This window comes from Panthera leo, chromosome B4 (assembly GCF_018350215.1).
Source record: "Panthera leo isolate Ple1 chromosome B4, P.leo_Ple1_pat1.1, whole genome shotgun sequence".
NCBI classification, from domain to species: domain Eukaryota; kingdom Metazoa; phylum Chordata; class Mammalia; order Carnivora; family Felidae; genus Panthera; species Panthera leo.
In genome coordinates, this window is record NC_056685.1 from 63335842 (window position 1) to 63354217 (window position 18376).

Here is an 18376-nt window from a genome sequence, read left to right on the forward strand (position 1 = left end):
TCTCCGCACTATAAAATGATGGAATCATGCACAACAAAGGACACATCCTAAAATGTAAAGTAAGGCACCCCCTTTCTATTCTGCACCTTTACACTGAAGTGATTCCCAGCTGGGGAAGTTTTGAGCATTTACCATGACCACTATTTGACATTAAGCACACAAGTAGCTCAATAGTCATCAACCCATAATACCTTGCCCTATGGGAAGTTTAGAGGGGATTTCTTCTGTGATAAAGAGAAGTTCTAAGCTGGCAAGTGGACTGAAAGGAGGATGTAAAATTCACAAAAATCCAAAGTCAGGATTTAAGAATAATAATTTTATAAAATCATCAAAATGGATTAAAAACAAGCTCATATTTCCTGACCATTGGTCTGTTCAGTTGTTACAGAGGTTTTTAGAGCTCTTCTATGAAGTCCTGAGCCTGAGCAGTGAGAGGCTGATATCCAAGAAATGTAGGGTGAGATAAACTATTGATTCTCATGATCAAAAAAACAAAACAAAAACAAAAACAAAAAAAACTCAACATCATGCAAGGAAGGAAGAAACAGTCCTAGAGCTAGACGTATAAAAAAATGTATTTGGCAGTAAATACACGCCTTAGAAGAAATTTAGAATATCCAAACTGGGGGTACTTTGGTGGCTCAGTCGGTTGAGCATCCGACTTCGGCTCAGATCATGATCTCATGGTTCATGAGTTGGAGCGAGTCTCACATGGGCTCCCTATTGTCAGTGCAGACCTCTCTCTGGATCCTCTGTCCCCGGCCCCTCTTTTTCTGCCCCTCCTCCACTCTCTCTCTCAAAAATAAATTAAAAATATTAAAAAAAAAATCCAAACCAAGGGCCATTTTCACCAGAACATCTGGACTAAGAAAGGGAATAAAAAGGCAATGAATATACAAACTAAACCCCAATGGACAAGTGTATGTAAGGATCCAACTAAAAATCATCATAAAAGCATCACATACAGCATCAATAAGTTACTAATACCAATTAGATTGGTGCTTATAGTGTTAGGAGTTATAACCACAGAACACTATCCTTTTAAAGTTCTTTTAGAAATACACTGAAATACAGGAGTAAGACAAAAACTTTAGTACTTTGGATGATCTCTCATCTGATCCCATTTCACCTCAGTTCTGGTTAGTATACCAGAGCAAGTACTTATGAAAGCAATTCAGAGAAATAATGTAATATCCAGGCTGTGTGTATGTATCTCTGAGATAGAGGAATTCTGAAATATGGGCAAGGACTTTTGATTTGTTTTTAAGAAAATATTTTATTAGCAAACAATCAGCTAAACACTGAAGCTTTCATTTTAAACAAGGGCTATTGTTTATCAAGTATTCTTTAATGTTTTTGTTGGTGAGAGAAGCAGGCAAAGAAGGGAGATGGGTGGGGCAGAAGTCCACTGATGCATTTCAAAAATTAAGTTTAAAGTTTCTTCAATTTAAGAATTGTTAAAACAAGAAAATATTCTCAGTTGATTATTTTTGTTCAGTGGAGTAGTTGGGAACTTGATTTTGAGAGAAAAAAAATAATGAAGATACTCCATAGTAGGAAAAGGTGTGGGAAGGCCTGTGAAATGAAACAGTGTTTGTTTTTTTTTTTTCAAATTAAACCCAAGTGATAAATGAAAATGGTTGTGTTGCTTTGGAAAAAAAATAATGTCAAATGACACAGGATAATTAATACAAATTAAAAAAAAAAAGTGGTAGAAAAGCAGAAGTTATTGCTTCAATTTGTATATTCCCGTTTTGAGGCCAAAATGTTCCATAACTCTTTCCAGTCCTCGCACTAATATGGGGGCTACCCAAACTCCCCTAACATTCTCCATTACCATCAAGAAGGTCAAAAGTCCACACTTCCTCTTACAGCTTCATCAATGACTCTAGAAAACTTCAGCCTCCCTTCTCAGCAAGGACAAAGGAAGTACAGCAAGAAAGGCCAGTTCATTCCATTAATACACAGACCAAATCCTATTACAACAGATAGATTCCTATCTCTCCCCTCACAATCCCCTACCCTTTCCACAAATAAGCATGCCAACAAAACCAAACAGTATTTGAAAAACAAAACAAAACAAAACACCACAGCATTCGGGTAGGAACTACTGCCTGGATTGACCAAGAAACCAGTTTGTGCCAGTCATTATGCTTGGGTTAATCGTAACCCTAAGAAATGTTAGGGTTATAGCTAAATACTGAGGCTTTCCTTTTTATAATCAGCTATTGTGAATCAAGTGTTCATCTTCAATATGATTTTTTTAAGTTTACTTTAATACTTTTTTTTTTTTTAGTTTATTTATTTTTGAGGGGCGGGGGGGAAGGGCAGAGAGGGAAAGAGAGCAAGAATCAAAAGCAGGCTTGGCACCATCAGTGCTTAAACTCCCGATCCAGGAGATCACGACCTGAGCCCAAGAGCCCCTTCGGTATGATTTCTTTGTTGGTGGGGATCTCCACAAAACTTACCCAACAGCCCTGCAAGACATCCCATTCTTCAGATTTAATAATATTCGTCTTTACATACCAGGCAAAATAAAATAGCCTGGTATCCTCTGACTGATCCTTTATGCAGCTCTGTGACCTTACGTTCGTCCTAATAAAATTCAGCTTAAATATCTGAAAGTGGTCAAAATCCTAGGGTCCACACTCTTCCAAGCAGTGTTAAATGCAGTAAGGTGCAAGGCACTTGCCCTGATGCAACACACAAGTAGCATATGAACCTTTTAATGGATGATTACTTAATAAACTTATTAAACCTTTTCTGAGCTTATTCCTGCACTTGAGAGGCACCTGGGAATCTGCAGCAAATACACAGGGGTTTCATTTTGGGCTTTGTTTACAGCAACCCAGTTAAGCAGTGGTTAGTGTTTAACCATTTTGAGCTTTGCGGAGCCCAGAGACTAATGAAAGCATTTTCACAGAATCTATAGACCTACATGTGTTAAAAACTAACAAACAAGAAAAACCCCTACCTAATCTCCAGAGGAAAATTAAGGGCACAAAATGACTCTGAAAGCAAGTGATTTTTAGTATTTTTTTAATGTTTATTTTTGAGAGAGAGAGCATGAGCAGGGAGGGGCAGAGAGAGAGAGGAAGACAGAATCCCGAGCAGAATCCGTGCTGTCAGCAGAGCCTGATGTGGGGCTCGAACTCACGTACTGTGAGAACATGACCTGAACCAAAGACAAGAGTCAGACACATAACCAACTCAGGCACCAGGCACCCCCTAACTTACTTTTTATATCAAGAAGGAGGTAGGTAAGCAAGACACAATTTGATTCTAAACTTGGGACTTCGTTATTTCAACAACCCTGGTGGTTCTTTAGAATACTTCTTTCCTAGTTCCACAGATGTACAATATTAAATGATTCCTCCAGAACAATTTATTTGTTCAAATGACACTGTAAACTGTTAAAGTATTTGTGACTTTAAAAAAAATTTTTTTTTAATGTTTATTTATTTTTGAGGCAGAGACAGAGCATGAACGGGGGAGGGCCAGAGAGAGAGGGAGACACAGAATCTGAAACAGGCTCCAGGCTCTGAGCTGTCAGCACAGAGCCCCATGCGGGGCTCGAACTCAGGGACCACAAGATCATGACCTGAGCCAAAGTCAGATGACTAATGGACTGAGCCACCCAGGCGCCCCATTTGTGACTTTTGTATCTATTCTCATAGGCGTCACATTAATTCAGCAGTTTAAAAATTTTTTTTTTAATATTTGTTTATTTCTGAGAGTGAGCAGAGCACAAGTGGGGGAGGGGCAGAGAGGGAGGGTTACAAAGAATCCGAAGCAGGCTCCAGGCTCTGAGCTGTCAGCACAGAGCCCAACGCCAGGCTCAAACCCACGAACCGCGAGATCATGACCTGAGCCGAAGTTAGACTCTTAACCAAATGAGCCACCCAGACGCCCCTAATTCAGCAGTTTTAATAGAAGGAAGCTATTACCATCTGCTCCCTAATTGATGAATAATTATAGAAGAGAGTGGACACATACAATCTCGCTCTTAAGCATGTGGGGAAAACAGAAGAAAATTAAATTTTGAGATAGAGCCAAAAATGAGTAAAGACTTAAAATGATTATTAAAAACTGCCATTTGTCTTCTAAAATTAGATAATGGTGATGGATGCAAAACTCTGTAAGTATACTAAAAACCACTGAATTGCATACTTTAAAAGTGAATTTTACAGTGTGTGAATTATATCTCAGTAAGCTTGTTTTTAAAAATGAAAATAGGGGGGCGCCTGGGTGGCTCAGTCGGTTAAGCGGCCGACTTCAGCTCAGGTCATGATCTCGCGGTCCGTGAGGGCTGTGAGTTCGAGCCCCGCGTCGGGCTCTGTGCTGACAGCTCAGAGCCTGAAGCCTGTTTCGGATTCTGTGTCTCCCTCTCTCTGATCCTCCCCTGTTCATGCTCTGTCTCTCTCTGTCTCAAAAATAAATAAAAAATAAATGTTAACAAAAAAATTAAAAAAAAAAAAATGAAAATAGGGATGCCTAGGTGGCTCAGTCAGTTAAGCATCTGACTTCAGCTCAGGTCATGATTTCAAGGTTTTTGAGTTTAAGCCCCGCACTGGGCTCTGTGCTGACAGCTCAGAGCATGGAGCCTGCTTTGGATTCCGTGTCTCCCTCTCGCTATGCCTCTCCCCCACTCACTCTAGGACTCTCTCTCTCAAAAATAAATAAACATTTAAAAAAAAGTCTCTAGCGGGTAAGGATGGAGGTTGTGGAGAAATGGGAACCCTCTTGCACTGCCAGTGGGAATGCAAACTGGGGCAGTTGCTCTGGAAAACAGTATGAAGGTTCCTCAAAAAATTAAAAATAGAACTACCCTATGACCCAGCAATAGCACTACTAGGAATTTACCCATGGAATACAGGAGTGCTGATACACAACAGCATATGTACCCCCAAAGTTTGTAGCAGCACTTTCAACAACAGCCAAATTATGGAAAGAGCCTAAATGTCCATCAACTGATGAATGGATGAAAAAGATGTGTTTTATATATACAAAAGAATTTTACTTGGCAATAAGAATGAAATCATGCCATTTGCAGCAATGCGGATGGAACTGGAAGGTATTATGCTGAGTGAATTAAGTCAGTAAGAGAAGGACAGATATCATAAGTTTTCACTCATGTGTGTCTTGAGAAACTTAACAGAAGTCCGTGGGGGAAGGGAAGGGGAAAAAACTGTAACAAACAGAGAGGGAGGGAGGCAAACCACAAGAGACTCTTAAATACAGAGAAGAAACTGAGGGTGGATAGGGGGGTGGGGGAGAGGGAAAATGGGTGATGAGCATTGAGGAGGGCACTTGTTAGGATGAGCACTGGGTGTTGTATGGAAGCCAATTGACAATGAATTATATTAAAAATAATGATAAAAATAAAAAATCTTTAAAAAAAGACCTAATCTCTCTAAATTAATTAATTAATAAGAAAAGATGAAAAGAAAGAAAAGAAAATAGACTAGGGCACCTGGGTAGCTCGGTTGGGTGTCTGACTCGTGGGTTTCAGCTCAGGTCATGATCTCATGGGTTCATGGGTTTGAGCCCCAAATCAGGCTCTGTGCTGACAGTTCAGAGCCTGCTTCAGATTCTACCCTGTGTCTCTGTCTCTCTCAAAATAAATGAATAAACTTTAAAAACAGAAATGGAAACAGACTGGGTTACGAATTCTCCTGTCTTTATATATCTTTGCAACCTCAACATCTAGAATAATGCCAGTCACTTAGTAGGTACTCAATAAACGTGCTGATTCAACTTTTTTAAAAAGTTGTTTTTTAAAAAAGTTGTTCATACAACATTTCATGTTTTACAAGGCACTTTCATTAACATTTCTTTGGCTGCTATCAGCAAACAACCACAAATTTTAAAAAAACAGTCAGGGGCACCTGGGTGGCTCAATCAAGTAAGCATCTGACTCCTGATTTCGACTCAGGTCATGATCTCATGGTTTGTGGGTTCAAGCTCCACATCATGGGGCTGTGCGCTGACAGGGCAGAGCCTGCTTGGGATTCTCTCTCTGCCCCCTCTCCTGCTCGCACGCACACTCTCAATATTAAAAAAAAAAAAAACTGTAACAAACACGAATCAACCAGCTAAATTACTGTTCTGTCCAAATTAATTCAATCTCCCAAAGTTAACAAGATTAAATGGTTAAGTCAGCAAAAACTAGAAGAGAAATAACTGTAATTATATGGGCAAATATTGTAACATAGACAACAAAAAGTGAATTTTTGAAAATGCAATAATTAATTCTAAAATATGATTAATTGGTTGGTTTTTTTCACTTTAAAGTTGTACATTTCATATAAATCTAATGATCAAATTAACGAAAGGATGGGGAATGCAACCTTAGTGTTAAAACAAGGAAAAGTGTGGGGGCAAACTGTTTAAAAAAAAAAAAAGGAGCAAATCTATTCTTTATTTATTTATAAAATAATCTGTAGGCCCTACATGGGGGGCTTGAACTCATGCTCTTGCCAATTGACTGAGCCAGCCAGCAGCCCCATCGAAAGGACCAATTCTAGTGTGATTTGGCAGCACATATACTAAAACTGGAACAATACAGAGAAGATTAGCACGGGCTCTGCGCAAGGATGACACGCAAATTTGTGAAGCGTTGCTTATTTTTTGGAAACCAATTTGACAATATATATTAAAAAAAATGATAAAGGAGGAAAAAAAGGACCAATTCTAATCTAAAGAGATTATGAAGCCAAAGAGCAGGGATGATATATTTTACACTTAATTCAACACACATAGGTTTACTAAATGCAATGTAATATAAACGGAAACAAAAGGAATCTTCACAGCAATAGCTAATATTGAAAGTATAATATTTAATTCTAAGTTTAAAGATCATCTTTTAACAACACTAAAATCACTTTAAGCCTGACTTTAATCAGGAAACAGTATCAAAAGGGGGACCTGACTGGCTCAGTCAGAAGAGCGTGCAACTCTTGATCATAGGGGCAGGAGTTCGAGCCCCATGTTGGGTGTAGAGATTACGTAAATAAATAAAACTTTTTTTTAACAAGGAAACAGTATGAAGAGTAGTAAAATGCAAATTTTAAAGTTTTTAAGTACCCTTTTAAATATGGAATTGGAGACAGGGAGGTGAAGAACTTAATTCTGCAGAGTACTGTCTTATCTTTTAAATCTTACAAGGGTGATAATTTAACATCAAGGAAAACAGAGATTTATTTTGTTATGATAAATACAACATCCAATAGGCTCACCTTTTTTGGTACACTTTGAAGGACACCAATAGTTCCTCCTAAATATAATAACTTCCCAATTCCACTTTCTAGATTCCTTTCAGGATGTAAAGTTTTTCTTACTTTCAAAAATACCTTTCAAAACTCAAAATGCAAGGGGCGCCTAGGTGGCTCAGTTGGTTGAGCTTCCAACTTCGGCTCAGGTCATGATCTCACGGTCCGTGGGTTCGAGCCCCGCGTCGGGCTCTGTGCTGACAGCTCAGAGCCTGGAGCCTGCTTCAGATTCTGTGTCTCCCTCTCTCTCTGACCCTCCCCAGTTCATGCTCTGTCTCTCTCTGTCTCAAAAATAAACAAACATTAAAAAAAACAAAACAAAAAACAACTCAAAATGCCAATGCATGGACTGGACGGAGGAAAACTGAGAGAGAAGTAAATATGCCACGGGTGAAAAATCAACTTTATAGTTAATGTCACAATTTCTCCATACCACCTTGGGAACTGAAATTCTGATAAACACAATTAACAGTGCAACCTCGCAAAAAGTATTCCTAAAGTGTTTTTAGTTTTAGTTTTCAGTAGACCAAAATCCTACAGCTTCTAATGATCACTTTTTCTTAAAAAAAAAAAAAAAAAAAAAAAAAAAACACTGACACAGACCTTTAAAAAAATACACAAGATACTGGAAGCATCCTAAATGTCAGTGGATTCTTAGAGTTGTTAAATTATGTCTTCATACTACAGAATACCATTTCAGCCCATAAAAAGAATGTAATAGGGGCACCTGGGTGGCTCAGTCAGTTAAGTGTCTGACTTTGGCTCAGGTGCAATTTGTGAGTTTGAGCACCATGTCGGGCTCCATGCTGACAGCTCAGAGCCTGGAGTCTGCTTTGGATTCTGTGTCTCCCTCTCTCTGTGCCCCTCCCCCACTTGTGCTCTGTCTCTGTCTCTGCCTGTCTCTCTCAAAAATAAACATTAAAAAAAGTTAAAAAAAAAAAAAAAAAAGAATGCAATAGATATGTAACATGTGCACATGGGAACTATCCAAGATATCTTGTCTGTAATATTAAGCAACTTGAGTAACAACTATACAGTACAATCCCATAATGGGTTTTTTAAATGGGACTTTAAGTACATAAACTGACTTGTTAAAAGATATTTTTAAAAACGAATAACTAGTGGTTGCCTCTGAGGGAAGCAAGAATGAAGGAAGATTACTTTCACTTTACTCCTTTCTAGCACCATGTCCCAAAACCTTAGTTATGATCGCACACCTTGACTTAACCAAAGTGGTAGTAGCTGAAACAGCTCAGAGAGCTTAAACAAACTTCCTCAAAGACATACAGATGGAGAGATACCCAGTGGGAAACATAGTCTACAGCAGAGAGTACAGAATAGACATAGAGTAGAATGGGAAGGAAGCTGCAAAGAGACAAGCAAAAGATTTGTAAAGTGGGAAGGAAGCAGCAGTGAACAAAGACAAAAGGAACCAAGCAACCAAAGACAACTTTGAAGTGAAGGAGATGGCATTTCTTTAGAGCTGAACTTTAAATGACAGGATGATGGGAAAGGAAGAGATATAAACACGAAAAAACACCCATGATCAAAAGTTATGAGCAACCCTTAGTTGCTGTAATTTTTAATGCCACCCGCGACACCATTTTTAGTCAGTGGTATGCTATCTTTAATCACCTGTAAGTACAGGATCCAGTAAACACTAACAGTGTAACTGGAGCAACACTTCACATAAAGAGTCAAACAGGACTAAGTGTGTTTTGTGTTCTGCTGCTAGGCCACTTGGTTGCAATGTGCCCTAACAATAAGACCTGTGTCATCAGCGCTTAAGGAAAGTCACGGAGCTATTGAACACGATTATTTCCTCTTACCTGTTTCCAGACACCAGTCCACATCCCAGCATCAGAAGTTCTGAATTTACTTTACTCATTTTTAAGGGACAAATTTTAACTTGCCTAGAGGAAAACTGAGAAAGGATGGTAGACCCCACCTGTTTGCCAATGGCTTCTCCAAAAATGCACCTAGTCTCTGAGAAATTATACGGTAAAGTATTTATTATGGCTGTCTACAAAACCCACACTTAGCAGAAGAATGTAGAACTCATCCTACAGGAAAGAGGTCAAACTCAGAAATAAAGTCTTCAACTGAAATAGCATAGGTTAAAAATAAAAAAATCACAAATCCAGGTCTCTGGAGTTCCAGACAGTGTAAAAAAAATACTAGGTCCTCCCATTTTGATAGTGTGAAAAAACACTGGGTATGCCGATTCTAGATTAAGAGTGATTCCAGTGGATGAAAAAACTGTAAAGGTTGGGGAGATAGTATTAATCTTCTCTTAGATGATTAAGCAAATAATCAGTTAAGAAATGTAACTACTGTTGAGTCTGGTGAAAAAAGCACTATAATGAGTCAAGTTGGGAGTCTAATTCTGCGTTTGTCTTTACAACTGACTAGGAAGTCACTTCTAATTTTATTTGCCCCTCTGCAATATTAGGGTGAAATCTCACGTCCACTTTCCAGGGATGCTGTGAATCAAGAATATGAAAATACCAGTGTCTATATACCACTTATTCCCTTGAACTTATAGGACTTACACACAGAAATATAAACTCAAGACACCAGGGTGGCTCAGTCAGTTAGGTGTCCAATTATTGATTTCAGCTCAGGTCATGATTTCACAGTTCGTGGAATCAATCCCCGCATCAGGCTCTTCACTGACAGCACGGGGCCTGCTTGGGATTCTCCCTCCCTGTCTCTCTACCTCTCCCACACTCACACTCTCTCTCTCTCTCTCAAAATAAATAAACATTTTTAAAAAATATATAAACACTATCCCAGGATATGTCCAACAAATTAAACTAAGGGTAGAATCCTGATTTCTGAAGGCTTTCTTTTAAGTTCCGGTTTGTGCGAAGAGAAACTTGGGTCTTTTCTAGGAGATTTTAACATCATGAAATTGGACTATATTCGTTCTGTGAGGCTGTTCTCCTTTCTGAACTTGAGAAAAATGTTAAGAAAGGGGGTATAGCCATACATATCTGGTCTGACCCAAACCGCAGAAAATTTCCTTAAGCTGTCTGACCCTTCCATTTCCTCACCTATAAAATAAGGATAAATCCCAACTCTTCTGAGTACGATCTGTAAAGCACCAACACAAGGCCTGGCAAGTCCCAACCTTTAAACACTCTAAATTAATTACATAATCTTCTCTCCCAAACATGTTCCTCCAGTGTTCACCTAACCTTGGTCATCACATATACAGTCACACAAAAAATCTGGAACTCAACTGGGCTCTCCCTTCTCATCTTCTGCATGACCCTCAACACGTCCACTATGAAATCCTTAAAAATTCTGTTTCTTCCTTCACTTCTCTGGTCCATGTCCCTTCTGTCCCTGCTGCCTATTTGTCCTTCATTGTGGTGCTGGAGCCTCATAACCGACTTCCTCAGAACCTTCAAACAGGGGATCCCTTCCTAAAGCTCAAATAATCATCTCTTCCAAAGTATCAACACGGGCTTCAGGATAACATCTAAACTTCTTGGCAAGAAGATGCAAAGCTTTTCAGGATCTGGCCCTGCCTACCAGCTGCTCCGAACTTGGAATCCTGATATTCCAGGATTGTCAAACCAACTTTATTAACTAGCCACATCTCTACTCAGGTTGTTTTACCTGAGATGGTTTCTCCCTCATCCCCTTAACTCAGGAATTAAAAATTTTTAACAAAATCTGTCTATATGTGTATTTTAACACCTAACACAAGATTTTCACATACTTGTTTGCTATATTATCTCCTCTACTCAATGGTAAACTGTTGCAAGGCAGGAACTAAGTTTTATATTACAACCAGGTGCTGACTGTACATGGTATACAGACACTGGCAGAATTTGTTAATACCTGAAGACTGGGATAGGCAAAACAGATCTGAATAGTATATTTAATGCACAGAATGGGAAACAGTGTCCACAATAAAGAGGTGTATTTAAAAACTAGTGTTTTTAATTTAATGGAGTCATTTTTCTTTAACATTTAGTCTAGAGACTTTTGTATAAAAAAAATTGTGAGGCTCAAAGCTTTACAGGAAATGTAAACCAAGTGAATTACTTTAATTAGAGAAGATTAATAATAAATAACTCAATGCTTTCATAACAACTGGTAGAAAAATACTTATTGCTTATTTGAAGCAAGTATGTGGGGAGGAAAAGATTAGGGGCAAAATAAATCTCAAAACGAGAGCTGTTAAAACTCACCATACATTAACATGAACCAAATTAAAATAACATTAAAACAAATCAAACTTATAATAGGTGGAAACAATACAAAGCTAGAAACGCATCATTTTAGATTAACTGCAACTTTCGTACTTCTGGTGCAAAAAGAAAACCTCCCTTGAAAACAAACTGCCTTCTCTTGGACTAGATGCATTTCCAGATCATTTCCATAATAGAGAAAATCTTAGTTGCAGACTCAACTAAAACAGAAACTGAAGAGCTAAAAGACAATGAAATATTTTCAATTTATAACCTCCCGGAGTCAAAATTAAGTATGGGAAATCCAGGTCTCTTGTGGACAAGAGAAATCAGGAAAACAGAAAATGGCATCCTCTCCATTTCCACAAGAGTTTTTGATGTAAAATGGTTGAATCAGAATAATGTCTTCCCAGAACCAGTTTCTGAAGGTGGGGAAGAGGGCCAAAGATACTCATTCTTTCCACTCAACATTTACTGAATATTTCCCCCAGCAATGTCACTGGCCCCAGGCCTCAGTTTTGTCTCCTGTAAAATGTCTATTCCCAAAGTTGTGAGAACAGCCAGTATTTACCAAGCATATTACCTGCTTAATTATTTACAACCTTATGAAGTAGGTATTGCTATTTTGCAGATGACCACAAAGTGACTTATTTAACATGAGCAGTCTTGCAACCTAGGCATTTTAACTCAAGACTTGCAAACTAACTAGTACTTCAACGAAGGTGTTCCCTTCTTTCTCAGCCAATTATATTCCCAGCACCAGTAAGGAAGAAAAAAAGTTGTATTTTTGAAGCAACCTACTATGTGTTGGCATGGTAAATTAACTAACTTGTCCTAATAAAGCTTATGAAGTTGGTTTAGATTTCAAATTAAGCTTAAGCTTTCACCAGTGAAAAACTGATTTTACATGGAAAATCATTATCAAATTGCTTTTTCACATAAATCTGCTAGAGTCTGAGCCCCATGAGCCAGCTTTTTTCTAAGGTCTCATTACAACTCGGGGAAAAAAAAAACGAGCCATCCAGGTTCCAGACCTACAGTTAAGAAAACTATGCAACAGCAGTCTTGAGGCCTGCTGCCCACCAAGGTTCTAGAATATACTACCTATTGAACTTTTCATCACTGAACTCCCGCAAAAAGTAATGCAAGAAGGAAAACAGTAGACCTTGTCTATTGGTCTTTCCCACTCTCAACTCATTCACCTTGATAAACCAAATCTCCGTTGCACATATCAAGTGATATTTAAAACAAAAATTAAGCTCTATTGTATTTGAAATTTCCCAGGATATTGAAACTAGCTGTAAACCCAGGTATAAAATACTGATTAAGAAAAACAAATGAACGAATCTTAGTGTGCTTACAAAACATCTTATGCATCTTAAATAATCACAGAGAAATAAATGCCCAAAGGGAAAGCCATAAACTTATTACATACAAAGTTTTTCACTTTCTTGACATGTTCTTTCTATCCACCGCAGATATGTACTGTTACTATAGTATTAAAAGTTGCCTTTAAGTATTTGTACTTTGGTCACCAAAACATGGGAGAAACATGTCTGTTTAATAACAAAACAATGAGAAGCACAATCTGTACAGATTTTTGGTCTGGGTGTGGCATCTAAAGATACTATTTTCTGGTAACGACCACTTTTAGATTCTAACCCTTAAACATGATCCAAATGCAGGAGAAATCAGGAAAGCAGCAGCAGATACAGTGCTGCTTATCGGATGTCTAGACTGCAGGCAAACCCCAAATACCAAAGAAGCATCCATGTGTCAAACCAGCATAATTTTTGAGCTATGCCTGGGGCCACATACCAAAAAAAAAAAAAAGATTGGCTTGAAAAGAAAATCTAAGAGGGGTAACCAGAAGGTCAACCCCAGTTTATAGGAACTAGGAAGAAGCTAGCAGGGACATCCAGCCTTTTACCCTGTCACCCCCCCCCCCCCCCGCAGCTTCCTTCCCAACCCCCATAGAAAATCTCCAAGGCCCAATTCTCCACGTGCTAGCTTCTTCAAGGTCATCCTAAGATAAAGCAGTGAACAATCACCAAACATTGAGCCGGCATACCTTTAGGGCAAAGGGGCGATTTTCCCCTTCCCCAAATCATTATATAAATATTTTAAATGCCATCAGGCTTTTCTCCAACTCCTACGGAAACAAACTCCCAGACTTTAATTTAATTTAGATTGAGCAACTAAAAAAACGTGTTCGGTTTTGCGACATACATTATTAAAAGGTTTTTCAAGTCTGGCAAACTCCAGTACAAAAACAGGTGCTTTCAGTGTACTTCTAATGACAAGGTCAAACTCATATTTTTAATTACTAAAATTAAAAGGAAGAAAAAAGTTTTTTGCTTTTTAATCTTCCTTAGGACAAACCGAGCTGTGGGGGCAGGGGGAGTATTGCTGGGGTAAAACTGTCTCGCACAGGATCCGTGTTGTTCTAATCACTAATTCCTGGTCTTCCCAGTTGTCTGTAGTTACCCAAGATTAGACGGAGAAAATAAAAACAAAGAAATCTACTAGGTCTCGTTACCAGAACAAACTCTGCACCGCCCTGCCACCCCAATAAACCAACCCCACCCGCAACCAAAACAAACCTCGCCCCTCCCGGATCCCCCTCCCACACGTAAACACACAAAGAAAACAACGGCACGCACAATTCAGCCACAGTCCTCACTTCCCTTTGTAGGACAACGGGGAGCCCCGAAACTTCCCCACGGTGGTTTTTTCGTGTGTCGTCGGGGCTAGGTCCCCTGAAAGCGCGAGCCACGGCTCGGCTATGAGGGTTTGGGGGTGCTCGCCGCATGCGCCGGCTTCCACGAAAGCAGCAAAATGCCTCTCCCCAGTCCTCCTGCGGCCCTCGCCGCCCCCCCCCCCCCCAACCGCGCTTCCCCCTCGGGCAAGCGGTGACGGCCGAGAGAGGCACCACGGCAGCAAATAGAAACGCTCCCCGGTGGGTTTGTTGGTAAATAGAACAACTTGGGTCGGGAAGAAAGTTCCTGCGGAGAGCCGCTCGCCTGGGCGAGGGCGGCAGGAGGTGACCCGCGTCCCTCACCGCCTCCTCCCTCACCTGCGCCGGAACAACGGGCCCCCGCGCACGCCCGCCCGCCCGCCCGGCGCCTCCCGCAGGCCGCGCCTCCCGCACGCCGCGCTGCCGGGGCTTGTTCCTCCTCATGGCTTTGCCCTGACGTAATTCAAACATGGCAACAGTTCGACTTCAAAGGCGAATCCACAGACCTCCCAGACACAAGCTCCGGACCACGGGTAACGGGCCAAGAAGTCGGGGCCACGCTCTCCCGGCCCCTCGGCTGTCGCGGCCCTCGACGCCCGTGCTGAAGCGCGGGGGCCCCGAGACCGCCGCCTCCCCGCCCGCCCGCCCGCCCGGAGCGCGGAGCACGCCGCCTCTCCGCGCACCAGCATGGCACCTCATGCGAGCACCGCCGCCAAAGTTTCCCCGCGAGGGGCTGAGGGACAAAAGCCCCTCTCGAAACTCGCCCGAAGTTAGGGGGGCCCGGCCCACACGGCCCTCCGCCCGGCGGCCGCCCCGAGCGCCGGCGGGGCCCGCACGGGCACATGCAGCTCTTTGTTTTCTGTCCAGCCGGGCGCTGCCTACGTGCAGCATCAGGGATGTCGGATTGTTTCTCAGAGGCGAGACACTTGACGATCACCCCGGGGAGAGGTCCAGACCCCGCTCCCCGAGAGTCCGGAGCCTCTCCCCCCGTCTTCCCCTCAGCAGCAGGCCCATTTAATCAAAGTTTTGCAGTGTCCTTGATGAGAAACGCCGATTGCCCGCCCCGCATCAGCGGAGAGTTGGCGACTTTCACTCTGCTTTTTAAACTGGCAAGACGCCATCGTCAGCAAATCACATTGTCCTGCCGGCCGGCCCCGACAGCGCCCGCATCTCGCTGCCGGCCCGGATCTGGACACTCACACAGACCTCCGGCGAAAACCAGGGTCGCAGCCCCAAGCACGTGGTCTGTCATGTTGAGCACAAAAAGCAGTGCCCTCCGGAGTTCTCTCACTCCTTCGGCGCAGACAACGCCGTTGCCTCCATCCCCAAACCAACTTGGCTATGACTGGCCATCTTAAGCCGCACACAGTCGCCTCAGAAACCCCTCACCGTGGCGCCCACATCTACGCTACAGGTGACTAAATCGCGAACAAAACTTGAGGCTCCACAGACACATTGGCCCCCCGCGCTGCCTGGGCGCGGTCCGGGAGGTGGGGGGGTGGGGGGAGGCGTTTGGGAGCCGGGCTGCTTCAGAGCGGCCGCGTGTTGCTCTCATTGTCGCATCCGCATCCCTCCGGAGTTCGGCAAACAACGCCACGCCGCGTGCACTCCGGCCACCCCCGGCGCTGACCCAAAAGGCCGATTTAAACCCGCTCACGCCCGCCAGCTCGCAAGTAGACGGCAACTTAAGTTTCCGAGCCTACGGCGCTCATTGTCCACCCTTCTCAAACAGGCGCAGGGGGGCTGCAACGAAACTAAACCACGAGGTTCAACCACGGCGCCCGACCACTCCCGAGGCGCGCGCCCACGCGGATGCACCGGCCCGGGGCCCCTTCGCGATTGCCAGCAAGTCGTTTTCCTCTTGGGCCTTCCAGCCACCCGCCTCCTTTTCGCCAGAGAACACTACGGCTAAGAAAAGTCATTGTCACCTTCAACGTGGATCCCTCAACTCCGGCGACTCCTCAGTCGTTTGCAGCCTCCACTCACTTCCCCCACCCCAAGACTTTCGGTTTGCTTCCACTACCCTACCCAATTAGAAAAGGCAAACTAAACGTGTATACAAAAGAACCCGGGGTCTGAAGATCACGAGAACATTGCTCCCAGCAATGCCATCTCCAAGACAAAACTTCCTGTGCGTGCGTGTGTATGTGTGCGTGTGTGTGTGGAAGGACTGGGGGGTGGGGGGGGGAGGTGAAAAGAGAAAAAAAAAACAACACTCTGAAATCAAAGCCTCGTGAGACAGTTTTGCACCAGAGTAATGGTTAGAGTCACTCACCTTCCAAAATCAGCCGTTCCACGCACAATAACGTTCCCGAGGTCTGGAGTGCACGCCAAGCCAGCCCCCCCCCTTCTAATCGCTCCCTCCTCCTCAACTGCCTTGTCTAGAAAGATTGTCTCCTGCAGTTCTGCAGTTGCTACCGCTGGCCGGGAAGGTGTAGATTCCGCTTTCTCTCTGCGCACGCGCGTCTCCTGGTACAAAATTCTCCTGAATCGAACTTATTTGCATACGGGCGCGCGCGCGTTGAGGGCTGGGAGGGGAGAAGGCCCGGCGGCCGCGCGCGCTCCCGGGGCCTCTATTGTCCTTTTAAGGGGAGAAGCGCCGCGGCGCGGGAAACGAGGCGGCCAGAGGGAAACGGGGGCGGGGACTGCTTACTACGGCTGACGTCACGTAAACAAACGCCCCCTGGCTGGAGGCTGCGGCGAAGGGGGAGTGGCGGGGTGGGAAAGGCGGAAAGGTTAGCAGTCTAGGGAGAACGTTTGGCTGCTTGACTTGCTTTCCACCCTGAAGTTCTTGGGGCGCACCATTTCGCATCGAAAAATAGTTTTGGAAGCTGTTTTTGCAAAATTCTCACACCTATGCCCAGTTTTTGGCTTGAGGCGACAGGGGAGGTGGTCTTGCAAGCACCCAGACGGAATTTATGCCTCCTACATTTCCTAAATTTTGTTTGAAGTTGGGTTTTTGAAGCTTTTTTTTTTTTTTAAATCCTTTGGGACCAGAGGAGGCTCATTTTTCGTGCAGTTTTAATGAGTCGTTTAATAAAGTCCCATTTTGACATTTTATCCATTCACAAACTCCCGCCTGCCCTCCTCAAGCAGTAACCCAACCCATAACGATCCAATTTCCCCCCCCCCCCCCAACTTTGGCCTTAAGAGTTGAATGGTTGTTAATTTCCGTGGGAACAGTGTAGCTTTCCTAAAAGACTAGTCAGTGGAAAGCCAGTAATCTAGGAACATGCACACCTCCTCCAGCTGCTTGTAAAGGGTGTTCCATTCAACCAGAAATAATACCGCTAACTGGTGGTCTTGGGAATGGAAAAAGTAGCCAAGGAAGTGCAGATTTTCCCTGGTGGAATATATAATAAACCAACAATCTAAACGCTTCCTGTCCCAGGAGGAAAGAAAAAAAAAAAACCTGAAGTAACTCTTCTCATATAAAGTGGAAAATGAAAAAAGAATGATTTTGATACATCTTTATTTGGAGAACACAACTAACACCAATAGGCTGAGACCCTGATTTAATATGATAGAGGGAGGGTGGGGAGAGAGGAAGGATGTTTTTCCCAGAAACTTGATATTGTTCCCAAGCTACAAAAGTGTGGACATCAACCATAAAACTTAATCATCTGCTGACAAGTTTCACTGCTTTCACTGTAATGTCAACAATATGGATTTAAATAGATACTTCTGAACCACTAATTTAATTCAACAACCAATTCATAATACATGCAAGACAAACCCACTTCTAAAGTCTGCAACTAATGTTTCTTCTTTTTCTTTGGGTCCTGTAACACAATATTTCTGTATCTGTATATGAAAACCATATATTAAATACCTGCAAAAGAGAAAAAAACAACACCCTCACTAAAATGTGAGCTCCCTCAGGGCAAGAATTTTATACTATATTCATTTTTGTACTCCAATGCCTAAAACAGAGCACAGCAGATAATGGACTCTGAATAATTGCTTGTAAAGTATTAAATACATGGACATTTCCAAATTTATTATAGATTTAGCTCAAATCAAAACAGCTTTACTTTTGTGTAGAATTTTTGTATTTAACCTAAAATGAGTTTGGAAGTTATAGTGCTCACCTCAATTAATATGATGTCTATGATGCCTGTTCCTATCATAATAAATAAAATGGAGTAGGCTTACTAGCTGTT

General features: G+C 42.3%; 1 protein-coding gene and 1 non-coding gene across 6 annotated transcripts in view; one reads left to right on the forward strand and one right to left on the reverse strand.

Moving 5' to 3' along the window:
• Positions 1-16673, reverse strand: part of SINHCAF (SIN3-HDAC complex associated factor) — a 33906-nt gene extending 17233 nt beyond the window's left edge. Inside the window, exon 1 of one of the 5 annotated variants that reach the window (XM_042946194.1) lies at positions 16142-16391. The gene's annotated coding sequence lies outside the window, so the exon portion shown is untranslated. Of the gene's footprint in view, positions 1-14139; positions 14452-14552; positions 14567-14907; positions 15357-16141; positions 16392-16488 lie in introns of those variants that run through there. The other 4 variants (XM_042946195.1, XM_042946196.1, XM_042946193.1 and 1 more) reach the window with 4 other exon arrangements.
• Positions 6529-6631, forward strand: LOC122225671. Its single transcript, XR_006205287.1, has one exon. It is a non-coding gene; the product is annotated as a U6 spliceosomal RNA (small nuclear RNA).
• Positions 16674-18376: the final 1703 nt, after the last annotated feature.